The 22987-nt window shown below is 42.6% G+C and overlaps 1 long non-coding RNA gene across 1 annotated transcript in view; it reads right to left on the bottom strand.

Annotated features, from left to right (window-relative positions):
• Positions 1–577: 577 nt before the first annotated feature.
• LOC107132740 (uncharacterized) overlaps positions 578–22987 on the bottom strand; it is a 45999-nt gene continuing 23589 nt past the window's right edge. The window contains exon 3 of the long non-coding RNA XR_001500934.3: positions 578–22803. This is a non-coding gene — a long non-coding RNA (uncharacterized lncRNA). The remainder of the gene's footprint in view (positions 22804–22987) is intronic.

Here is a 22987-nt window from a genome sequence, read left to right as displayed (position 1 = left end):
ATTACTTTGCCAATGAAGGTCCATCTAGTCAAGGCTATGGTTTTCCCGTGGTCATGTACGGATGTGAGAGTTGGACTGTGAAGAAGGCTGAGCACCAAAGAATTGATGCTTTTGAACTGTGGTGTTGGAGAAGACTCTTGAGAGTCCCTTGGACTGCAAGGAGATCCAACCAGTCCATTCTGAAGGAGATCAGCCCTGGGATTTCTTTGGAAGGAATGATGCTAAAGCCGAAACTCCAGTACTTTGGCCACCTCAAGGGATTGGGGGCAGGAGGAGAAGGGGACGACAGAGGATGAGATGACTGGATGGCATCACCGACTCGATGGACATGAATCTGAGTGAACTCCGGGAGTTGGTGATGGACAGTGAGGCCTAGCGTGCTGCAGTTCATGGGGTCGCAAAGAGTAGGACACGACTCAGGGACTGAACTGAACTGAAACATTAATTTAATTTGTGGTTCTCAGTCACTTTGTCTCAAAACTCCTCAGGTTTTCAAAAACCAAACACCCCAAAGTGTGTGTTTGTATGCATTTATTTATAAATATTCTTAGAAGTAAAACCTGAGGAACTTCAAGAATCTTATTAATTCCTTTTAAAATGCCAACAGTAAATCCACTCCATACAAATATAAATGATATTTTTATTTTTAAAAAACTATATGTAAAAAAAAAGTACTGAGAAGAGTCACATTGGTTTTACATTTTTGCGAATCTCTCTCGTGTCTGGATTAATAGGTGTCAGTTGGATTCTCACATCTGTTTCTTCATTGGGATGTGGATAAAACGCATCATGTGGTCCCTGGAACTCTCCACTTACACTGATGAGAAAAAGAGCTGGGAAAAGGCCAAGGTCATCTTGGTATTGTCATGAAAGTAGCTCTGACTTCACAGGCACCTTACTGACCTCAGTAGTCCTAGACCACATTTTGAGAACTGCTAGCTTAATTAAAATTTAAAAAGCAAAATATATTTATTTATTCTAATATTAGTGTTTTCACATGAGAGGTTTCTCTTAATATTACCAATCACGCAAGCAGAAGGTATGTTTATATCCTATTCCACGTAAGAAAGTGTTTGTTATTAAGTAAGGACTTTGGCAAATTTGTTTTAAAGCATTTAGATGCATAAGCCATATCTCAGGTTCTGTGGGACTCACTGGGACACCCAATGGCCAAAGTGATGACCTGCAAAGGAAGGTGCTAGACTTAAGACATAGTTCATCCTATTCTCGAGAACTCTGCTCAATGCTATGTGGCAGCCTAGACAGGAGGAGAGTTTGGGGGAAGAAAGGATACATGTATGTGTATGGCTGAGTCTTACACTGTTCACCTGAAGCTGTCACAACATTGTTCATTATCTACACCCCAATACGAAACAAAAAGGTAAAAAAAGGAAGTAGTTCTCCCTGTTCTTGAACAGTCATTTGTGAGCAATTCATTTGGATCCATCATTCATTCAATAGCTTATCTCAATTCTATTTCATTGTCTAGAATATAGATTCCTATTTAAGGAAGCAGGGTGTCTTATTTGGGTGCCACTTTTGGGGACAGCACTGACCTAAAACTGGCATCTGCTGAGCAAAATGATCATCAGAGCAATAATCAGCTGAATAAACATGGATTTACACTTTGTTGAGATCTGGAGTCAAGGAGGAATAGAGGACCATGGCAATAAGCAATGCGTATAAAGTCTGAGGTTGTACATTAAGAGTCAGATACGACTGAGCGACTTCACATACATACATACATAAAGTCTGAGGTTGTACATTAAGTTGGAATTGGTTCCTTTCTGCCACTTACAACCTGGGCAAGTGAGTGAATCTCAGTATCTTCTGTGAACCTCAGTATCTTCACTGGCAAAATGGGGATGACAATGGCAGTCTCCGTGGGTTTGAGGCAAGTTCATATAGGATAATATATGGAAAGTACTACCACTGAGCCTGATATACTGAGAGCTCCGAAAATGGCAGCTGTGATGATGTGGACCATAGTAATGATGATGTTGGTAGCCAGTTGATTCCAGGACCCACAGAGGGGCCTCCAGGCTGAAGCTATAGCCTTCCTCCTCTCCCTGTATTCCAGCCACAAGAGCCATCTTTCAGATCCTCAATTATGCCAGGTTTATCCCAGCCTCAGCGCTTTCCTAAATGCTACTGCCTCTGCTCAGAAGCACTCTGAATCATTCCAAACTCACAGGCACCAAGTCTGTTATGTATGTTCCACAGCTAAACTCTTCAGGTTTTACAGAGAACTTGTAAACAACTGGAATGGGTTTTTGGTGTGTTTTTTTTTGTTTTTTGTCACCCTCTACCCAGTCTTCTCAAGGATACAGTTCACACTGACTATCTGCTTGATGCCAGCCAGTCCATTTACCCAGAAAATGCACCCCTGAGTTCACTTTTCCTAGACTGCCTGAAGTTTTGTTTGTTTGTTTCTGTTTCCCTCCCCCTCTCTTCTATAAATCCTATTTTGGACCTTTGTTAATTAAAATGACTGATCCCTTTAATCTACAAATAAACACAGTGCTGTTAATCCACCAAGTTTCTCTGCATGATTCTCTGACATTGCTTAGGAAGCGATGGGTTCCAGTAAAATTCTGTAAAGTGCCAAAGTTCACACAGGTTACAGAATACTATAGTATTCTATAGTATACTATGAGTACTATATCTTCCTTCCCGCCACCAAATTAACAAGCTAAAAATCAGCGACTACAATTCACTTTTGCCATCAAGAATCTTGTTTTATTTCATTGAAGATATCTCACTGTGTTCCAGAATATAAAAAATTAGCATGGAAAAAGGACTGAGAAAATAACACCACATTTTAGGTCACAGCCATCATTTCAAGGATAGAAAAAACTGTTGATAAATGAATAAAACTTGATAAATTAATTCAGCAAGGTAGCAGGATACAAGATTAGCATACAGAAATCAGTTGCATTTTTTACACTAACAATGATATGTTAGAAAGAGAATGTTAATAAAAAATAAAAAAAACTTAAAAAAAATTACTTAGGAATAAACCTGACCAAAGAGGTGAAAGACATATGTGCTGAGAACTATAAAACATTAATGGAAGAAACTGAGATGATTTAGACATGGAAAGATATCCCATGATCTTGGATAGGAAGAAATAATATTGTTAAAATGGCCATAATACCAAAGTAATCTACAGATTTAACATGATCCCTATTAAATTACTCATGACATTTTTCACAGAACTAGAACAGATAATCCTAAAATTTATATGGAACCATAAAAAACACAAAATTGTCAAGGCAATCCTGAGGAAAAGAATAAGGCAGGAGGCATAACCTTCCCAGACCTCAGATAATACTACAAAGCAATAGTAAGCAAAGGGACTTCCCGAATGGTTCATCAGTAAAGACTCCACCTGCCAATGCAGGAAACTCAAGTTTGATTCCTGGGCCAGGAAGATCCCCTGGAGAAGGGGATCTAAAGTATCCTCCCCTGTGAAATCCCATGGACAGAGGAGCCTGGTGGGCTATAGTCCATGGGGTTGCAAAAGAGTTGGACATAACTTAGTGAGAAATTGTGCTGCATAAAATACGAGATGAATAAATTACTTTAATGTCATTCAAAAAAATAAACAACAACAGTAATCAAAACATCATAGTATTGGCACAAAAATAGACATATGGATCAGTGGAATAGAGCAGAGAGCCCAGAAATATACCCACACACCTGTGGGCAATTAATCTCAGAGGAAGAAAGAATATAAAATAGGAACAAGGTAGTTTCCTCAGCAAGTGGTATTGGGAAAGTCAGCCAGCTGCATGTAAATCAATGAAGTTAGAACACATCCTCACACTGTATATAAAAATAAACTCATACTACATGTTAAAACTCTTAGAAGAGATGATAGGCAAAACCTTCTCTGACATAAGTTGTACCAATGTTTTCTTAGGTAAGTCTCCAAAGGCAATAGAAATAACAGCAAAAATAAACAAGTGGGACATAATCAAACTTACAAACTTTTGTACAGAAGAGGAAGCCATAAACAAAGAAAAGACCTACAGAATGAGAGAAATTACTTGCAAATGATGCGACCGACAAAGGCTTAACTTCCAAAATATACAGACAGTTCATAGAACTCAACAACTACCAAAAAACCCAAACAACTCAATCAAAAAATGGGCAGAATACCTAAATAGACATTTCTCCAAAGAAGACATACATATGCCCAAGAGGTACATGAAAAGATGGTCAACATCAATAATCATTCAGTTCAGTTCAGTCGCTCAGTCGTGTCAGACTTTTGCGACCCCATGAATCACAGCACACCAGGCCTCCCTGTCCATCATCAACTCCCAGAGTTCACCCAGCCTCACGTCCATCGAGTCAGTGATGCCATCCAGCCATCTCATCCTCTGTCGCCCCCTTCTCCTCCTGCCCCCAATCCCTCCCAGCATCAGAATCTTTTCCAATGAGTCAACTCTTCACATAAGGTGGCCAAAGTACTGGAGTTTCAGCTTTAGCATCATTCCTTCCAAAGAAATCCCAGGGCTGATCTCCTTCAGAATGGACTGGTTGGATCTCGTTGCAGTCCAAGGGACTCCAAGAGTCTTCTCCAACACCACAGTTCAAAAGCATCAATTCTTTGGTGCTCAGCCTTCTTCACAGTCCAACTCTCACATCCACACATGACCACAGGAAAAACCATAGCCTTGACTAGACGAACCTTTGTTGGCAAAGTAATGTCTCTGCTTTTGAATATGCTATCTAGCTTGGTCATAACTTTCCTTCCAAGGAGTAAGCGTCTTTTAATTTCATGGCTGCAGTCACCATCTGCAGTGATTTTGGAGCCCAGAAAAATAAAGTCTGACACTGTTTCCACTGTTTCCCCATCTATTTCCCATGAAGTGATGGGACCAGATGCCATGATCTTCGTTTTCTGAATGTTGAGCTTTAAGCCAAGTTTTTCACTCTCCACTTTCACTTTCATCAAGAGGCTTTTGAGTTCCTCTTCACTTTCTGCCATAAGGGTGGTGTCATCTGCATATCTGAGGTTATTGATATTTCTCCCGCAATCTTGATTCCAGCTTGTGTTTCTTCCAGTCCAGCGTTTCTCATGATATACTCTGCATAGAAGTTAAATAAGCAGGGTGACAATATACAGCCTTGACGTACTCCTTTTCCTATTTGGAACCAGTCTGTTACTCCATGTCCAGTTCTAACTGTTGCTTCCTGACCTGCATACAAATTTCTCAAGAGGCAGATCAGGTGGTCTGGTATTCCCATCTCTTTCAGAATTTTCCACAGTTTATTGTGATCCACACAGTCAAGATAAATATAAATCAAAACTACAGTTAGGTATCACCTCACACCAGTCAGAAAGACCATCATTAAAATGTCTATTAATAACACATGCTGGAGAGGATGTGGAGAAAAGGGAACCCTCTGACACTATTGAAAAGAATTGAATTTGGTCTCGCTACTGTGTACAATAGTGTGGAGGTTCCTCAGAAGACAAAACATACAATTACCATGTGATCCAGCAATCCCACTTCTAGGCATATACTCAGACGAAACTATAATTTGAAAAGATACATTCACACCTATGTTTCTGGCAGCACTATTCACAGTAGCCAAGACACGGAGATAACCTAAAGACCATTGACAGGTGAGTGGATAAAGAAGAGGTGGTGCGTATGTGTATAATGGAATACTGCTCAGCCACAAAACAGAGCTGAATAATGCCACCTGCAGCAACATGCATGCAACTAGAGATTACCACACTAAGCCAGATAAAGACAAATGCCATATGAAATCACTTATATATGGAACCTAAAATATGACACAAATGAACATGTCTGCAAAGGAGAAACAGACTAACAGACGTGGTTGCCAACAGGGAGGAGGTTGGGAGAGGAGCAGACTGGGAGTTTGGGGTTAGCAAACACAAGCTCTTATGCACAATAGAACGGATGGAAAAGCAAGGTGCTACTGTACAGCGCAGGCAACTACACCCAACGTCCTGGCATAAACCATAATGGAAAAGAACATAGAAAAGAATGTATTTATATGAATCAATTTGCTGTGATTTCTGAAATCAACAGAATCAATTTGCTGTACAGCAGAAATTAACACAGCATTTTGCAAATCAACTATAAAAGAATTAAGAAGACCACATAAGAGAGAACTGGATCTCTAATCACTGCCTCACACTTCTCCCCTTGGAGCTATCCTGCCTTGTTCTGCTTCACTACGTTTCTAAACACAGCTCTAAACTTGCCATTCTTCTCAAAAATGTCCAGTGTCCATCCCATCACAGCCCACAGCCTAAAATCCCAACTCTTTACCCTGCTGTTTGCATCTTTCTGTGATCTGGCTACAGCCCACTTTATCAAACTCCTTTACTTCTGAATGCCAGATGTGTTGTTGCTGTTTAGTCGCTAAGTCGTGTCTGACTCTTTGTGACCCCATGGACTGTAGTACACCAGGCTATTCTGTCCTCCACTGTCTCTCAGTTTGCTTACATTCATGTCCATTGAGTCTGTGATGCTACCTAATGACTCTTCACATCAGGCTGCCAAAGTATTGGAGCCTTAGCTTCAGCATCAGTCCTTCCAATGCATATTCAGGGTTGATTTTCTTTAGGATTGACTACTTTGATCTCCTTGCTGTCCAAGGGACTCTCAAGAGTCTTCTCCAGCACCACAATTCAAAAACATCAGTTCTTCAGTGTTTGGTCTTCTTTATGGTCCAACTCTCATATCCGTACATGACAAATGGAAAAATCATAGCTTTGACTATATGGACTTTTTCAGCAAAGTGATGTCTCTGCTTTTTAATACACTGTCTAGCTTTGTCATAGCTTGTCCTTCTAAGGAGCATTTTTTTAATTTCATGACTGCAGTCACCATCTGCAGAGATTTTGGAGCCCAATGAAATAAAATCTGTCACAGCTTCCACTTTTTCACCTTCTGTTTTCCATGAAGTTGATGGGATTGGATGACATGATCTTTGTTTTTTTGATGTTGAATTTCAAGCCAGCATTTTCACTCTCCTCTTTTACCCTCATCAAGAGGCTCTTCAGTTCCTTTTTACTTTCAACCATTAGAGGGGTGTCATGTGCATATCTGAGATTATTGATATTTCTCCTGGCAATCTTGATTCCAACTTGTGATTCATCCAGTCCACTGTAAAACTCTCTTTATGAAAGAAGCAAAGGATTGGTTTACATTCAGACAGACGTTTCTTCTGTCACTGGTACACACACTAGCTACTTTGAACAGTATTGCCAATACAGTTCTCTTTCCCTGGAATGCCTCCCAGTCATCAATATCTAAGATCTATCTATTATTTAAAGCCCCATTCAAATGCTACCATCCCCAGGAAGTCTCCTCTATTCTTCCCCACTGTCACTGATGCGCTCTCTTACACTACTCAAATCATGCCTTCTTATTAACATTCTGTATGTTCATATTCTGGGTTTCCTTGGTGGCCCAGCGGTAAAGAGTCCGTCTGCAAGGCAGGAGCCACCGGAGACACAGATTCAATTCCTGGGTTGAGAAGAACCCCATGGAAGAGGAAATGGCAACCCACTCCAATATTCTTGCCTGGAGAATCCCACAGACAGAGGAGCCTGGCTGGCTACAGTCCATGGGGTTGCAAAGAGTCAGACACAACTGAAGCGACTCAGCATACACTCACGAACATGTACATATTCTAACTCTCCCAGTGTTCCCAGTCCTCTTCCTACCTGATGGAAGGGCTGTGTCTTTACGCCTCTACATCTGCCTCCCTCACCCCCACCCTCTGCACAGGTCCTGGCATACAGTTAGTGTCAACTAATGACCTTAAGCAAACTGACAGACAAGTACATCATGTCTGATCCTGACATATCTGATCCTTGACTAAACTCCATCAATGACTTCCACCACACTCAGATTAAACCCAAACTCCCTAATAGCAGCTATAAAGCCACGAGTGATTGTCCCTGTTCACTTCTCCAGCCTCATCTGGTGCTACCTCCCCTTTGCCTTACATGTGTGTCTCTCCCTGATAAGTCCCTTGAGCATATAAAACTCTGTTGGGCTCACAGCTTTCACACACACTCTTCCCTCTTCTAAAACCCACTTCCTTCCATTAATTTCCTAGTCCACAATTTTTGGCACTTCAGGTTTCAACTTAAAAGCCACATCCTCAGAAAAACCCTCTTGGATACCTATCAGTCTGGACCCTGGCAGGAAGCAGGTGTCACATGTTAAGGCAGCTAAAAAGGTGTTAGAAGGGCTCTATACAGAGTCCCTTGGCCTGCAAGGAGATCAAACCAGTCAATCCTAAAGGAAATCAATCCTGAATATTCATTAGAACGACTGATGGTGAAGCTGAAGCTCCGATACTTTGGCTACCTAATGCGAAGAGTCAACTTATTGGAAAAGACCCTGATGCTGGGAAAGACTGAAGGCAGGAGGAGAAGGGGACAACAGAGGATGAGATGGTTGGATGGCATCACTGATTCCATGGACATGAGTTTGAGCAAGCTCCAGGAGATGGTGAAGGATAGGGAAGCCTGGCATGCTGCAGTCCATGGGGTCGCAAAGAGTCAAACACAACTGAGCGACTGAACAACAACAATCCAGAGGCCTGGACAGGCTTTAGGGACACCAGGAGGAGGGGTCCATTACCTCTCTCAGGCCTGACGCAGGAAGGGAGGATGTACCAGAACCTGGAGAGTAGTGTAAGAGAAGATTACCTTAAAGTTTTGGTGGCAGAGGGCCACAACTAAGCAGGGGGATCGGTAGAGAAAGCAACTAAGGAAGTAAACACCCCAGCTTCATTCTTCTCCCACCATCCAAATAGCCAGTCTCCCACTGGGAGCAAAGGAGCCGTTTAAGGCAGTCCCTGAAGGCCAGCCTCCCCAGAAGGATGAAGAAAGGTGGGAAAGAGGATGGCAGGGATGAGCAGAAACTAACCAGCACGCCATCCATTCTCAGGTAGACCTCCTATTTTATTCTGCCTCAGAGAAATCCATTCTCTTCCTTTTTAGTGTTTGATACAATCTTCACTTTCATATCTTTTTGCTGAATGTCTATAAGCACTTTCAGATGGTAAACTCCACGGCCACGGAAATCCCATGTGCCCACTGAAGCACTCTCAGAATCTAACATATAGGAGGTACTGAATAAATACTTGCTAGTGAATGTGTGAACACATTCATCAGCCAGAGACACGGTAGCACATATAATTACGCACGTACACATTTCAATTTCAAAGGGAGAAACCTTCTTTACAGAATTAAGAAATGCCAGGAAATTTCACATCAAAGTCAATTCGATGAAAACAAAATGCTGCCTAGCATAGAAAAATCACTCTAACTTCAAAAAGAGCTGATCATTTTCTAAGAAGAGGAGAAAAAATGTCCTTCCTATTAACTTGCTGTGAAAACAAGCTGAGCCAGGCTAGATAAGCTATCGCTGTATTATACAAAATTGTTATCGCCCCCAATCCACATTGCAGATTGAAATAAGGTCAAGTGGAAGAATTCCTCCCTGCAACCCCTTCTTCTCGATAAAACTCAGTAGCTCCCATATCCAGCTTAATAGCTTCAAAAGAAGGTAACTGGTAGCAAACCCTAAATTCCCTCCTCTTGGCCTAAGGGTTTTCTGCATCTTCCAAAAGCCTCGATTTCTCTGAGCTCTTGCAGTCCCATTCTGAAGAACACAGATAAAACTTTTAAATGGAGTTCTGCATATTACCTGGTAAGAGTATTTTATTGATAGTTGAATCTGATACCAAAACACAAATGTTCACATTTGCTTCTCTCTCCTATCCCCCAACACACTCACACTTTGATGAGAAGAGGGGAGGTCTTTTTCCTGATAGCATTTTACACAATATGATTCCAAACACTTCATCTTTCTCTCAGCTCCTCAAATGACTCATGTGCCTATTCTCTGCAACCACAAGACTCTTGTGTTTGGGGCCCCTTTTACTGGAAGATGCACCCCTCTTTTCTCCAACTAGTTCTGTAAAAAACAGGCTAAAGTTAACACCTGAATCTTAAATTGGTTGGAGGAAGAATCAAGGCAGTAAGATAACTGATATCATACATGTAAGGCACGTACAATAGCTCCTAACACACAGTAAAAGCTCAGGAAGTGTTATCATCATCATTAATGATTACTTTCAAATTATCCTTCAGATCTCTAATCATGTATCACTTGCTCCAGGAAGATTTTATGTCCCCTAAACAAGATCAAGTGACCCAAGCACACCCATTCATGTAACTGGGTAACTTTCTTTCACTGCACTAACTACAATCCATATGATCCGAATATCGTTAACCCTTGAACAGCATGGGGGGTTAGAGGCGCCAATCCTCTGTGCAGTTGAAAATCCGAGTCCAGCTTGTGGTGCGCCCTCTAGTATCCAGGTCCTCCATATCTGCTGTTCTGCATCCTCAGAGTCAACCAACCACAAACCATGTAGCACTGTAGCATTTAAAAATCTGCATGTAAGTGGACCATGCAGTTCAAAGCTGAATTTTTCAAGGGCCAACTGTCATCACAAAACAATGTGTGTGCTCTAAATAGGCAAAAAATTCTGTGAGGATTTGAGCAGCAAGTGAATTTGTTGTTAATCACCATTGTATTCCTAGTTTCTAGGCAAACTATTTCACACTTGTGGTCAAAATACATGTTAAAGGAAAAGATGAACAGACAACCTCGCCTCCTCTGTGGCATAGTAATCACCACTCCTTTCCTTACACTTTTTCACGTTCGTTATTTCAAGAGCTCTAAAGGTTAAGTATTGGAGGAAATTGATGCATTGAGAAGCCACATGACCAGAGATCCCAGTTCCCAGAGTCACAAGTGGGCCAGAACCCAAGTATCTCTTTTTCCAACCATATAGAGTCCTGGGTCTTGGCAGAAGGTTTCTGTTATGGACTGAATGTTTGTTGTGTTGCTGTTTAGTGATTAAGTCTGTGTCCAACTCTTTTGCTACCCCGTGAACCTTAGCCTGCTAGGCTCCTCTGTCCATGGGATTTCCCAGGCAATAACACTGGAGTGGATTGCCATTTCCTTCTCCAAGGGATCTTCCTGCACTAGGGATAGAACCTGTGTCTCCTGCATTGACAGGTGGATTCTTTACCACTGAGCCACCTGGGAAGCCCTGGACTGAATGTTTATGTCCTCCCAAAATTCATATGTTGAAGTCCTAACCCTAAGTGTGATACTATTAGGAGATGGGAACTTTGGAGGTAATTAGATAGAGGTGAGATTATGTGGGCAGGTTCCTTATGACGGGATTAGTGATCTTTTAAGACGAGAACAGAGGGTTTTCTCTCTTTCTCTCTGCCATGTGAGGCACAGCAAAAAAGCAGTCATCTGCAGTACAGGAAGGTTGCTCTCATCAGACCCAACCTTGGTGGCACCCTGATTTTGGACTTCCCAGTCTCCAGAGATATAAGAAATAGATGCCTGGTGTTTAAGCCTCATAGTCTGTGGTGTTTTGTTTTAGCAGCCGGAGCAGACTAATACCGTCTTCTATGGTGGGCAGGAGTGGAAATGGGGGATTCTGTGCCACACTCATGGGGCCTTCGATCTCATTTATATAGTTTCCTGTGCAACTGTTAACTCCAACTGTTAAAGCATAGTTCTAAGAGAGTGTGTGGAGAAAAGGCTTTTTGTTCGCCACTCTACTTCCTGTACACACAGAAAGGCTACACTTTTCAGCCTCCCCTGTATTTAGATTGTGGTCCTATGACTGAGTTCTAACCAATAGAATTGCAGGCAGCAGTGGCATAAGCCACTCCCTGGCCTGCCCATTGATACCATGTGCAATCTTCCAGCGCTTGGAGGCCATGAGGGCCATCTGTCACTCAGAAGACTTCACATAAGAGAGAAATTTTGATTTTATTAAGTTCCTGACAGTTCAGGGTTAACTTGTTACTGCTGCATATCCTAGTAGTATCCTGCTAATACAGAGAGGCAGAGTAGACAATAGGAAAAGAAATGAAGGCAACAAGAGTTTGAGGCCCAACTCCACCATTAGCTTATGAGATGGCACGGGAAATTCACCTGTTTAGCTCTGCATTTTCTCAAACATGAACAGATTACCATGGATGGTCCTTGACTTTGCATATTACCTGGAAGCTGAACTCAGCATTTCATTAAATTCCTCTCTCCAGCACATACACACAGCTCCAAAAGCAATGGTAAATCATACTGCTTGACTGACAAATCTGTTGGCTGATCACAAAATGGATTATATCTAGAGAGACCATATGTTTTGGGGTTTAGCGAGGACAGTGCTCCTTTAGGCCTATTCTCCCAGTGTATTTCAATGAAATTAATATTAGAAGAACCCCCTTTTCCTCTTAGGCATCCTGTTTTAAACAATGCATTGCAGGCTGGGCTGGTTATATCTCACACAACATAAAGCAACACTTACCAGACATCTCTCTGTTCAAACTTTTATTCTCCCTTTAGCTTGAGTCTCTACCATCTTCCACCCCACCCCCAACATCTTCCCTGGGGCTCTTTGCTGGATCCTCTGTCCCCAGCCCAGTAGCTAAGAAGGAGCTCAGAGAAATATGCCAACTCGTACCTCCTCATCATATTTCATTGCTTCCACATGGCTCCACTCTCTCTGTAAGGGCAACAGAATGCCATAGACTTCATGATGATCTTCAGAAACAAAAACAATTTGGGGAGCATAAGCAAACGTTTAACAAAATGCCTTTGTTTTCGCCACAGGAAAGTGACTACACATTAACTTCAAAGCACTATTCCCCGATGAAGGTGGAATGACACTGTGAACAGGAAAAATGATCTTTAAATGATAAACTGCCTCTAGACTGGGCAACTGTGAACGAACTATGAATACCGGGTGGAAAGCCATAGATTTAGGCTTCTCACCATGTGGGACCTGGAAGCTGTGCGTATAGACACTGGTTCTGGCGGAGCTTTGGGCTTTTAAACCAGAATGGCCCCTATGCCCAACTGTGCAGTCGTTACAGAGCCAACACCGGTGTTGCTGGGGAGCGACCGCCATGAAGACAGTGAAAAGACACACTCGGTGCTGCCTCTCAGCCTGCTATATTTCCTCTGCTGTATTCTAGGTGAGGCATGTCTCTGTGGTTGTGCAGATCCGGTTATTTATCCTTGCTATTCAAAGCATGGCCCTTGGAGAGATAGCATCAACATTACCCAGAACTCGTTAAGAGTCAGCCTCAGTCCAGACTGCCTGAATTAGAATCAGCATTTTAACAAAATCCTCCAGCAATTCCTATGCATAATTAAAGTCTGAGAAGCAGTAGTACAGATGAGCGCAGGACTAGAACCGGTGGTCACATAGCAGGCTCATAACCAATTGCTGCCACTCCTAAGAGATCTTATGCACTCCCAGATCAAATCAATATCCGTGCGTATTTTCCCCTTGTTGTTTCTACTTTTTATTTGTAATTCTTTAATCACAACATTATGATGTTTTCCACATAAACCTGTAAGAACGATGAGGTCCTTTTATTTTAACCTAATTAATCAAGTAACTCTTTGCCCAATGCAACAGGGACTACGGCTTCCACAATGTTTTAAATGTATCCAATTTGGAGCTTTATTTTCTCCCCCCAAAAGTGGTTATCAAGTTCCATCACTTCAAAGAAGAAAAAGGGGAAAGAAAGGCAAAGCCATATGGCCTCCAGGGTACAGGTCTCTCTGGTCCCATGAAAGTCCAGGAGACCTGGGCCGATTTTGCTTAGTCTGGATGCTCCAAGGGGCATTCACAGGGAAATCAAAGGCAGAACCTCATGGGAGGAGCTTGCCATTAAGAACACCTTGCCAAGCCACACCTGGGTATCAGTCCTTTAAGGGTAGGGCAGCTTCTAAGATTTTGCCAAACTGGCAGATGAGTCCCTTGTACCAATGTGTGTGTGTGTGCTAAGTCACTTTCGTCATGTCTGACTCTTTGTGACCCTAGGTCTGTAGCTTGCCAGGCTTCTCTTTCCATGGAATTCTCCAGGCAAGAATGCTGGAGTAGGTTGCCGTGCCCTCCTCCAAGGATTTTTCTGACCCAGGGATTGAACCTGAGTCCCTTATGTCTCCTGCATTGGCAGGCAGGCTCTTTACCACTAGTGCCACCTGGGAAGCCCCCTTGTGCTGATGCACTGCGCTTTCTCAGTTCCTATGGAAGATTTTCAGCTTGTCCAGCTACTTGTCAGTTACTGCGTACACTTCTCACCCAAAGGACAGAATGGGATATCCCAGAAAGCAACTTTACATGTCAGGAAGAAAAGGGCACATAGCACATGCTAACCACCTTGTAGGCTGGTTTCAGAGGGAGAAACTTAACTTTATTTTTTATATATTCCACATTCCCTGGAAAGAGGTAGTGAAAGATAGTATGATATTCAGACAAGAAAATAACATATTTCCTATGACCTATGGGAAACTACACACATTTAAAAAGCAAACAACGGTATAATGTATATTTAATACAATCCCAAGTACTGCTAGTGATCTCCCTATGGATATGGATTATAGGTTGTTTCCAGTATCTTCTTTACGAAAAGAATATATATTTGTTATAAACAATTAGGGACCAACAAAAAGACATGTAACATGAAAATAAAAGAGAGAAATATACTTGGTTAAATTGCAGCTGGGAAGTTAAACCAAGAAGGGCACAAGGACAGATGAGAAAAGAAAGGGAAAGAGTTTGGGAGGAGAGAAAGAGGAAGAAAGGAAAGAGAACAGACATCTTTGGACGGGGGACGATGGAGGAAGAGTTCTGTTGCCTGAATATGCACCCAGTGGTGTATTTCACTAAGTTAGCATCTAAAACTTCAAGAAGAAAAGTTCAGACCTTTCCAACAAATGTAAACCAAGTACCCGCTGTGTATCAGGAGGTGTTCTAAGGTGTTTTTAAACACAAGATCTATCTTTTAACTACCCTAAAAGTGACAATGATTGTTGTCATATTACCAACAAAAACAGCTGAGACTTGGGGTGACTAAGTAGGATCCCTCTCAAAAATCACAAGCATCTTGCTGCAAGTGCTCAACAGAGGTTCATTTCTGAGTAGAAGGAAGGGGAAGGAATTTGAAGTCGGGTCTGTGTTTTCAGGACACCTCTCTAAGCCCTCTCCAAACGTCTGTGCTCCTCTGTAGCTTCACTGTCAATGCCCTTCCCGGAGAGTGCTCCACTACCCGCTTTTCTAGTTTTTCACACCCTACTGCCCCACTTCCTGGATTATGCCCTGTGCAAGCACTCACATTTTGGCATTTTTTATCTGCCAATACCCTCTTTCTTTGCACAACTGAAAAGTTGGTGTTAAGAAGTTAGATTAGGTTGGGACTTCTTTGCTCTCCTTTCCAGTAAAAATAACAGCCACAAAAAATGGATTGGTGCATTCTGCTGTGGTTCACATCTTTTCTCCTTTGCTTGGCCCTTAACAACTAAAAATATGCAGCGCTGCACCAGTTAAAAGCGCCTATTTAATTTGAATTGTTTATTCCAGGGATAAATCAATTTTTACTGCAAAACAAAGACCAATTGAGCTGCAGATTTCGTAGAAATTGAAAAAAAAAAGAGTTAGCTCACTTTAAAGAGAAAAGAAAAGGTCATTTCCTGGTTTTGTTAACATCAGGAAACAACACTTTGGGACATCTTTCAGTGTCAATCTCCACCCTCAGTGAAGTCCGAAAATCTAACACAATCAGAGAATAGGGGCTGGACTTTACATGAAAAAAGTTTGAATATCTCAGAAACAAGGCATTCTTCTCTTCAAAAGAACAGATCCTGACCTTCTGAAAAGTTTCCAGACGTCTGCCGCTCCCTCTCCACACTTTATCTTTCTCCTTTCCTCCAAATAACATCTGTTCATCTGATTCTTCGTTCACCAAGTACATTCCAAGAACACCCTAATGTCCTTTGACATCTCTATGTCAGAGTTTCTCTCTGCTTCCATTTCTAGACATGGGTGAACACATATGCTTAGAAGCAAGGACTGGGGTAGGGAAAGAGACAGGAATTTGGAAGACAGAAGGCAACAAGAATTGGGGCGGGGACCCGGCCTGGGATCTCTTCTCTGGGACAGTCTCATGTTTAGACCTCATTTATGAAAAACTTTTTAAATGGCGTTTTTCACCAATATTATGTATTTTAAATGGGTTTGGTAGGTAGATTATAGATTAAACATTTACTGGGTGCCTGCTAGTTGCAGACACATGTAAGTCATTTCCTGCAGGGACATGCTGTGTTCTCAAGGTGATTATAGTCCATCTAGGGGAACGAAGCCCTTCGGTAGCTACCTAGAGTGCTCAGATGCTCAGTGTCCAACTCTTTGTGACCATTTTGGACTGTAGCCTGCCAGTCTACTATGTCCACAGAATTTTTCAGGCAAGATTACTGGAGCTGGTTGCCATTTCCTCCTCCCGGGGATCTTCCCGACCCAGGGATCTAACTAGCATCTCCTTGTGTCTCCTGCACTGCAGGCAGATTATTTACCCGCTGAGCCATCAGGGAAGACTCTGAGCCATCAGGAAGCCTAGCTTCCTAGAGTACAGGCAACATAATCACACAGTGCTTACAGCAACTTGCTCTGCCATCAGGCAGGCTATGTCAGAATGCCAGCTTCCAAGTTTAAGTTTCCTTATCTGCCAAATGGGAATAACAGCATTTATGGGCTACTTGTAAAAACTAATATATGACATTATCAATGTAATGTGTGTGGCACACAATATGAACTCATTAAATGTAAGTGGTGGTTGTAATCATAAAATAATTACTCTCATCATTATTGCTTGGAGGTATAGGTGTGCTATGAAGTCCTACAGAGAAAAGAGGGATATATTATTTCTTACTAGAAGTTGGGAGTGGAAGCTCAGAGAAGAGAAAACATTTGAACAGCAACTTAAAAAAAAAAAAAAAAAACTGTTGAATTGTTGGAGCAAGAGATATAAGATAGGGAATTTGATGTTGGAGTGAGGATGCTACCTGCAGAGAAATGGATTCAGGGGAGAGATTAGCAGGTGAGGGGATCAGCATAAACTGCACCTGGAGGGGTGGGAAGGTTTATGAGGGATCAGAGATTGAAAAGGAAACTTAGGGGAAGGCCCGGGAAGCCTTGCAAAGGAAACACAACCAGGGTTCCACAGGAGAGATGCTAAAAGATTTTAAACTGGAAAAGAAAGGCAATAAGACAACCTAGAAGAGTTTGGGTGGATTTTTGCTCATTAAACTAATGTAGACGTCAAAGAGGTCACCTCAAGGAAGTCCCCTAGAGAGGGACAGGTGAGTTCGCGTATTCCCACTGTGCACGTGTAACACCCTGAATCATCTGTTATTAATATCAGCCATGTCATATTTCAATCACTTATTTAATTGCCATCTCATCCAATTATAAGCTTCCTGAGGGCAGCATAGGAAGCTCCTGTACACCTAGTGGATGATGTGTACCACATCATTCTTTATCTTCTCATGTCTTTTTTATTGATATGGAAAGACCTTTCCTCAGCTTTGCAAAAAAGTACAGACCCACCTCTCTTCTTTGAATGACAACTGAGTCCTTATTGTGTTGTTCAGCTGCCCAGTCCCATCTGACTCTTTTCGACCCCTTGGACTGCAGTACATCAGCCCATAATTGAGTCCTTAAGCACCATGTAAATTAAAGGGCTTTCTAGTCCTTCAACTCTACTGGAAGACCCTAGAGGTTAGGAAAGTAAAAGTGAAAGTGTTAGTCGCTCCGTTGTGTCCGATTCTTTGCAACCCCATGGACTGTAGCCAGCAAGGCTCCTCTGTCCAGAGAATTCTCTAGGCAAGAATACTGGGGTGGGTTGCCATTTACTTCTCCTTTTTTCCCTTGAATCTCTTGCTTCCCTAGTAGTTACCTATCATTAGTTTTGTGTCACTGAAAACCATAAAGCAACATGTCTTTTTAAATATTGCAGTATTTTCAACTTGTTAAAACGGCTTTTATCCTAAGTCATTGCCATGTCATACTTTCAATTCATAGGTTACAATCATTTGCTGAACTAGAGTAGAATTATGCTCTGATAAACCCATCGTAAATTGAAGGTAATTTTTATAATTTGAAAATTGAAAATGTATTTAATACACCTAACCTGCCAAGAATCATAGCTTAGACAAGCCTACCTTAAACGTGCTCAAACTCTTACATTAGCCTATAGTTGGACAAATTCACCTGCCACAGAGCCTATTTTATAATAAGTGCTGAGTATCTCATGTAATTTAATGAAAACTACCCTGAAAGTGCAGAACAGAATTGTCGTTTCCCCTGGTAATCTTGTGACTGACTGGGAGCTGCAGCCACCACTGCCCAGCATCAGGACAAAGTATCATACCTGTGTTGCTAGCCCGAGAAAAGATCAAAATCCCAAACTCAAAGGGAGGTTTCTACTAAATTCATATCACTTTCACACCATCGTCAAGTCAAAATATTGTCAGTTGAATTATCCTAAGTCAGAGAGTCTATTTCAAAGCACCTATACAAGCAGCAAAGGGTCCACGTCTCCATTTGAACTCATCTGCTTTTTACAGTCAAAGAGTTCTGCAACCCAATGTGCTTTCTTTCTTCTTTGCCCTGGTTACCAGGAAGCTCAGGCGTGTGTGTGTGTTGTGCTCATGACAATGTCATCAGCCAGGATTCCTTAATCCATTCACTTTACACTCTACCTTCATATCTGGGCTCTTACTGTTTGCCTTGTTGTAATGGCTTCAGTCCTTACATATTTGTGCATTTATTTCAAGTTGCCTCAAACCCTTTTTAAAGTAGGCAGAATTAACATGTGTGTATTCTTGTATACATGTATATTATCTAGTGTTTATAAACACACACATGTGGATATATCCAATACTGAAAGTATATCTATCTATGTATTTCCTAGATGTTTTCTGCCACACCTCACTCTCAGTTCTTACGCAAGCATGACTTAATGTAAACAGAAGTGAAGATTTTACAGAGGAGTCTTGGGAAACACATTTCTATTCCTTTCTCCAGATCCTTTCTTTGGTTATTCTGCCCTGAGCTTAATACACTAAACCGGGGATCACTGAACTCTTCCAGTGAAGCGCTAGATAGCAATAATTTAGACTTTCTGGGCCCTGAGATCTCTGTTACAACTACTTCATTCTGCCATTACAATGCAAACAGAGCCACAGATGGTGCATAAACAAACATGCATGACTGTTTTAATAAAACTGCATTTGTTAAAATAGGTGGTGGGTTGAAACTGGCCAGTGACCACAGTTTGCTGACCCTGCCCTAAACCTGCCCTGACTATATCTTTCATCACTGGATCCTCTTAGGGAACAATCACTCTGGTTAACACCAATGTCTGATGTATTCAAGTTAGTTCCCTTCAGCAAGATAAAGGCCACTCCGGTTAGCAGGACAGGACCCACTCTCCTCAGTAGGTAGTTTCACTGCCAGTTTTACTGCTTTAAAATACCCATGGGGTATTTTTACACAAGGAGTTTTGGGTGTTTTTTTTAAGATTTGTCTCTACTACATACAGTGATCATCGCAAAAGAAGTTTAGATAAGTACTACAAATATATCTCTATCTGCAAAAGCAATAGTATTTCTGCAGCGTATAGCCATATTTGAGGTTAGAAAGAGGGTTCAATCAAGAGATTTAAAAAATGAGTCTTCATGGCAACACTCTTCTTCTCTTAATGAGTTTCAGTTTTCTAGTCTACAAAATAGGGGTAGGATTTCACCTGCCTAAAGGCCAGAGTCTGGACAAGATGATCCCTTCTAGGTTCTTTCTAGAAGCTGGAGAAGTTATTTCCCTAAACCAATGATTTCCAAATGGTTTCAGAAGTCAGAATTCCCTTGGGTGCTTGTTAAAACACAGATTACCATACCCCAGCCTGAGTTTCTAACTCAGTAGGTGTAGAGTGGAGCCCCAGAATTTGCAGTGCCAGCCACTAAGTTCTGCTATTACTGGTTCAGGGACCACACTTTGGGAACAACGAGGTGTCTACATGATAGCAGTATTAGTCTCTCTTATGGGGAAACAAAGGAGGGTAGGGGGATCCTACAGCCGGCTCGTATTTGTGTTTTTAAATGGGATTCCGTCTTGAAGGGATGAGAGATTAAGTCTGTTTGCTCACTGCGTCTCAGATGCTGCAGCCACTCCTCAGCAACTACAGGCTGAAAGGAGGCTGGTGGTGACTTTCATGCAGCTGTGATGGAACGTAAGAGCCAATGGGTGAGCCATCTGGAGCAGGACAGGGAAAGGTGGGACCACTGAGAAGTCAGGGACACCTATGCCATCACACAGTTCTTTTGCATTAGCCAAACTTCTAGAACTTTCTCTTTCTATAAACATAAAATCAACTCATTCATTGAGTGCAGATTGACCATAGGTAGCCCCTGCATCAAGTAATACAGGGTGGGATGTGAGGACTCAGAAGACTAGAAAGGTGCAGACTGCCCCCAGAAACTCTCAATCTTAAAGGGGAGGCAAAATTCACACATGTTCACACACTGGACAGACGTCAAGACAAGCAGATAATGAGATGCAGTGTTATGTGGCATGAAGACAGTGGGCTCTGGAGTGAAGATGCTGGACCTGAGAGGTCTGGATAGGCTTTCCCAGAGGATGGATCCAGGCTGGCAGGGGCCTCCAGGGACAGGAAGGATATGAAGCTGTGAAAGGGTGAGGAGAATGTGACAAGAAGCCCGAGTGTGCCTGGAACATCAGTAGGAAGCAGATGAGACCGAGCACAGAGACTTCTAAGTTATCTACCCCTCCCCAGGGGAACTCCCCTACCCCACTCCATCTTGGTCACTTCCATTCCTTTAGCTCAGTTTCCTGGTTTGAGGATTGAGGGGTTTGAGCTAAATCACAAGTTTCCCAATGTTGTTCCACCTTGGAGAGACCTCTGGCTATTAAATGATGAATGAGCAGCCTGCAATCAGCCCTTCTTCTCCTGACTCTGCTCTAGCCGGAGAACTCCACTTTCATGACTTTTAACACTCACTGTACTGCTGGTGCTTCCAGAAAGGATTTGAAAATCACTCAACAAGAAGCTCTGTAAAAACTCTTTCCATTTGTGCACTGGGTGGCTGAATAGAGAGGAGAAAAAAGCCAGCTAACCCAAGAGATGGGACCACCAGGTGGGCCGGGCTAGCTTCAGGCACAGCTTGACAGCAGATGAGAGTTTAGACCAACGGGGCTGAGAAACAGGGAACCACAGGTGGTTCAACAGTAGAGGAGTGCCACACGGAGAGGAGCGAAACTGGGTCCGCAGTCCAACAGGGAACCGAACTGATGTGAAAATCTCAACTGCTCAGAAGGTTTTGAATTAAAACAAAGGGTTTTGAATAAAAACAAAATAAAAATCTTTGAATAAAAAACAAAGATTTTTTTCCCCCTTGTCAGCCTTCCCTCCCAGGACATTACACTGTATGCAAAACTTGTGACTGTAAGACAAACATTTTTTTCCACTGCTCTTCTGAGCCCCGCAGGCCTTCAGGAAGACCTGCACTTCAAGCAAAGTCTTTTTATTTTTCAACACCCACAGCTTCCATTCAACAATCAGAAGTTTTCCACTTTCATCAAAGAGACTGCAGAGAAAGGCCAAGGGAGCAGCCGGTTCTCAGCGGCTCTGGGCGGACGACAGAGCCCTCTGCTTCCCACTCACTGCCCCGAGCCCACCACGGGACACAGTCTTCTCCCTGAATCAGCCAGGTGCGTACCCCCGAAGACGCTGGCTTGCTTTATTCCCACCTCAGTGACAGATCCAATGGATATGTGCACCCGCTTCTTCCCAAACCAAGTCCTACTTGGGATCAAGGGAACCTCATCTTCCTTGTTTATGGTACACTTGAAGGCGGGGGGAAAAGGGGATGACAGAAGATGAAGTGGTTGTATGGCATCACCAACTCGATGGACATGAGTTTGAATAAGCTCCAGGAGTTGGTGATGGAAAGGGAAGCCTGGCATGCTGCAGTCCACAGGGTCGCAAAGATTTGGACACAACTGAGCGACTGACCTGAACTGATGGTACATTTTATACCACTCTATGTAGCCCCCCAGAATTTACCTCTTTTTGGCTCTTCCATTTCCAGGATCCCTATGATTTTATGGATTCACTGGGAAGGAATATCCAGACCAGTTCTTAAGAGTGACCCAAGTCAGGTGATGCTCAGTAGTGGGGTCTCTGCAAAGGCCAAAGTCGCAGTAATCCAAGCTCGGCTCTGGACACAGAACAGTTCCTTGGGGGGCTCTGGGATTTCTGTGGGATCGCAGATACCCAGCAGCTGAAAAGCGCACAGAAAGGGGAGAGGTGCTGCAAAGGACTGGGTACTTCCAAATGAACTTTTCAAACAGCTACATCCGGAGGCACCGGTTATGCAGTAATTCACTTTTTAAATGGTCTTTTGAAATGGAGATGATTAGTAGTCAGATGTGGGCAGCTCTGCCTGCCTTGAGAATCTATCCACTCTGTCTAAATTCCAGACTATTTGGAACATTCAACCAGAATGGTCCAATACCCTCAGCCAAGTCTATTCCCATTCAAGAAGTACTCTTATATCACGCTCTCATTTGATCTTTATGGTGCCTGTCAGTGCAGACAGGGAAAAAAAGAGAGGGGCATAAGGGTTTGTACAAGGACCCAAGACCATAAGGGAGAGGGAGAAGGCTGAGAGAGGACCTCAGGTTTTCAACCTCACGTACAATGACAGTAGCAGGGATTCCGGGGCCAGCAGGGTTTAACTGTTTACCCAAGTGATTCCATTGATCAACATTTGCAACTTTGATTGAGGCAGTGTCTATCCTCTCTGATTCTCAATTTTCCCATATCTGTAAAAAAAAAAAAAACATCTTAGCTGCCTCAGAGGGCAGAGGTGAGGGTGAAGTGGGGCATTGTGTTACTCTGAGACAGAAGAGGCTCGACTGTAGTAGTCACACGTGCACACACACACACACACAGCACATACAACTCGCACCACACAGCATGCAGGTACTCCGCACATGCACAGCACAC

The sequence above is a fragment of the Bos taurus genome, chromosome 8, assembly GCF_002263795.3.
Source record: "Bos taurus isolate L1 Dominette 01449 registration number 42190680 breed Hereford chromosome 8, ARS-UCD2.0, whole genome shotgun sequence".
Lineage (NCBI taxonomy): Eukaryota > Metazoa > Chordata > Mammalia > Artiodactyla > Bovidae > Bos > Bos taurus.
The sequence above is the reverse complement of the archived record's forward strand: the minus strand, read 5'-3'. Positions and strand labels throughout refer to the sequence as shown.